At 41.0% G+C, this 3,775-nt stretch overlaps 1 long non-coding RNA gene across 1 annotated transcript; it reads right to left on the bottom strand.

The window, feature by feature from the left end:
• Positions 1-1,440: 1,440 nt before the first annotated feature.
• Positions 1,441-2,956, bottom strand: LOC115173596 (uncharacterized). The gene is made up of 3 exons (XR_003871629.1): positions 2,187-2,956; positions 1,799-1,903; positions 1,441-1,549 (listed from the first exon to the last, which is right to left on the bottom strand). It is a non-coding gene; the product is annotated as an uncharacterized LOC115173596 (long non-coding RNA).
• Between the last annotated feature and the right edge of the window lie 819 nt (positions 2,957-3,775).

Genomic DNA, 3,775 nt, shown 5'->3' on the forward strand with positions numbered 1-3,775 from the left:
ATATGTGTTCTTTCATAGTTTTGATGTCTTCACTATTATTATACAACGTAGAAATTAGTAAAAACAAAGAAAAACCCTTGAATGAGTAGGTAGGTGTTCGAAAACTTTTGACCGGTAGTGTATATAAAGTGTTTCAACTCTATATCTGAAATGCTAAAGGTGTCTTCTTTTTTAAGACGATATCCATGTGTGGGGTGTAGACTTTTGTTTCAAAGTAGATTTGTTAAAGACTACTAAGAAACACTGTGTGACCCCGATTTAGCCCACTGCAGTAAAAGGTTATTAAGGTCCTACATCTGTATAACTACAATATAGGGGCAGACTATTTCAAAGCAAATGTTTTTACTATAGATGAACACATGACAGCAAACTCACCACAGCTGGGGCACATCTGCAGCATTATGTTGCTCCTCCACAAACTCCTAAAACAGACATCACATTAACATCAACTCTGGGCTCCCAAGGTAAGCCAGTTAAGAATTTGTTCTTATCTGACTTACCTAGATAAGTAAATAAAATAAATAATAAACTGCATTTCACCTGCAACTGAAGCGGACAAAACATTCAGTGACATCATAACAATACTTTCATCTTGACCTAAAAACTGGACCCTATACAGACAATACAAACCTGTTGAAACCAAAACACTGTGTTTGGAACACAATGACACACACCTGTACACACAAATACAAATGTCAGGAAAACAAAGAAAAAGGGTTATTGACTGTAGAAAGAGTTTTACCTGAGGAGTGCTGTCAGGGGTCTGGTCCTGGGCCTGGTCCTGGGTGAAGTGGTAAGGTGGAGGGGAATCGGAAGGGAACGGGGGAGGCTGAGGGGGAGGTGGAGAATCCTGGGGGAACTGGTGAGAGGAGCCAGAGGACGGCTCATGAGGGATGGTGATAATGTCAGAGGTAGAGAACTGATACGCCATCATGTCATCCCCCCTCTCCTGGAACCCCTCCACTGTGGTGGAGATATCCACCTGCTGTTTAACAAACAACACCGTCAGCCCAACCACAATGTTGAAAACCCCTCAACCAAACACTGAAATAAATCCTACCACAGAGAAACAACGAGGCATACCTGGGCGTCCTCATAATAGGTGAACTCTGACCTCGTCTTGACGAGGCAAGACCTGAGTCCATGGATCGTTCTACCAAGGAACTAAAAAATAGGATAGAAATTCAAATGTATCATCTCATTTTGTCAACATTTATTTAAATAGGTAAATGGACATTTGCCACTTTCCATTTTTTTGCTGAAAGTGTTAGACTGTACCTTAATACCAGTCACCTCCATGTTGGTGAGGACCACCTGGACAATACCCTTTCAAAGAGACACAGGGAAAAATTTAATTTCATTCAGGAAATATAAGTAGCCCTATATTTTGTGCATCATTTGAACTAAATCAGGTGCATTTGAGATGAAAGATCAGTTGAGAATCTCTCACCCATGGGTCCAGGATTTTTTCCTGAATGGCTCTGCTCCACCACAGCTGTTTCTCCACTCCCCTCACAATGCACAGGTGATGCATGTCCTCTTCATTTTGCTATAAAGAAAAACGGCTTCAGTCTGCACACCTCTCTGTATACTTTAGCTGTAGATTTCTATATCATTTGGCAGGTGATTTCAGTTTGGAAAATCACCATTGGCAGTGATATAGAACCCACATGCTGTTCGTACAACAACTTTACCCTAGGTTTCAATTAGGACCAGACATACAAAAGAAAACCCAGAGACAAATGGGAGTTAAAACACACAGGTGTGTTCACAAATGTTAAGAATATGTCTGAAGTACCTGCACTCGTCCATAACGGATTATCCAGGTATGGAAATGAAATGAACCCCAGTTCCCAACCAGCTGCATCTTCTCATAGGGAAAACCAGAGTCTTCACTATTTGGCTGCAAAACAAAGACATCCCTTAATTATAGAGCTTTCTCTGTGATTAATAATAAACAGACCAAGGGATTAAAGCCAGACAGGGCCACTGCCCAACCTCCTCATCCACATACTAAGGAACAAGAATAACAGACTGTTAGCCTAAAGGAGTGACAGACTGGTATAGGGAGGATCACAAGAGGAGGCCACTGCATTATAGACTCTAAAATAATTGTCAGTTGAACTACACAGGTCTGTGTTCAAAGTTTAAGGAAACATCTGAAGTATCTGCATATGAATGGATACCTGTTCAGTTTGAGAAGACAGTTCCTCCCACACCATCCTCCCAACAGGAGTGAAACAGATGAGAACAGGCTGATCCATCATGAACATCTGGGAGAAAATGAGGGAACAGACAGCAAAGTATTTCACTACTATAGTGGATACTGAAGGTAATCCTTCCTGTTAGATAAAATGTGCTTTGTCCAATAATCTGCATGGTTACCTGTGTGTTTAACACTGCCAGCTCTCTCACTAACATCCTCCCAGCAAGGGTAAGGTAATAAGTCAGCTGCAGTTGTAAAAAATATGGAATATGTTTACAGAAATGTATTTCCATATTGTTCTTCAGAAAACGTCATGTTTGTGTTTAAGCTACATAAATCAGTCATAAGACCAGAGAGAAGACAAGAGAGTATCAGTACTGTTGGACTTACAGAGCTGGGAACCCACAGAGGTCCAGACCAAGGGACTAAAGCCAGACAGGGACGCTGCCCAACCTCCTCATCCACAAACTAAGGAATAAATCAGGATCCATTCTCGAGTCAGTAAAATTACAGTTTGAATTGATTGTTATTGAACCAGTCCTGATAATGAAGCAGTATTGTTATAGCCTGGGTGCCAGGCGGTTTCAGCTCTCTGACAACTCCTTATGGGATTGTCATGCAAATATCATTTTGCCACGATGGAATTGGCAAGAGAGCAGAAACCGACCGGTACCCAGACTATTGATAGGCCTACAGTATTCTTACCTGAACAAGGACTGGGTCCTCCTGGTCCAGGGTGGGATCATGATCTTTATGAATAAACAATAAAGGATTATTTACTCTAAGTTGAAGAAATACTACAAAACACCAAACATCTGTCCATGTAGTTAGGCTGACCTTATAATTGAATTGTGTTTATATTGTATGATATCACATTGTATTTACGTGTCTGCATTATGTACCCTAAATGCAACCCTATTCCCTATTTAGTGCACTACTATTAACTAGAGCCTTTTGACCATATAACTATGGGCCCTGGTAAAAAGAAAAATAGGGAATAGGGTATAGGGTGCCATTTTAGACGACGCCTGAATATAGTTTCAGTCTAGACTATATACAGTATGTCAAAAAGTAAGGAAGACCACGGAACTCTTCATATCAATCATTAAAATGCCTTCATTTGTATGGCATGTTCAATGGAAACCATGTTTAAAAACTTTCCATTGAACATTCCGTACAAATAAAGGCATTTTAATTAATTATATGAAGAGTGCCTTGGTCCTCCTTTCTTTTTGATGGCCAATTTACCCCGTTTACCAAAGAGCACCTTCTGTCTACCAAAACCTACTATTGTGTACCTTAGCAGCGCTTCCCTTCCTCCTTTTGTTCTACACGTTTATACAGTCAGTATTGTTATTTAGACATTGTAAAATCTGTAAATGTACCCTCCTCAACCGTGACAACACGGTCCACGATCTCCACGGTGGCCGGTTCATCCTCACCGACGCCGTAATATTTGTTATAAAAGTAGACTGCCGAACCCGTAGCGATCACCAGACCAGCTGCACACAGAAGCGGTCGCTTACGGAGCAATCTCAGCGTGGTCGCTTTCAAAAAACTACTGAACGT

This window comes from Salmo trutta, chromosome 34 (genome assembly GCF_901001165.1).
Source record: "Salmo trutta chromosome 34, fSalTru1.1, whole genome shotgun sequence".
In the NCBI taxonomy this organism is placed as follows: domain Eukaryota; kingdom Metazoa; phylum Chordata; class Actinopteri; order Salmoniformes; family Salmonidae; genus Salmo; species Salmo trutta.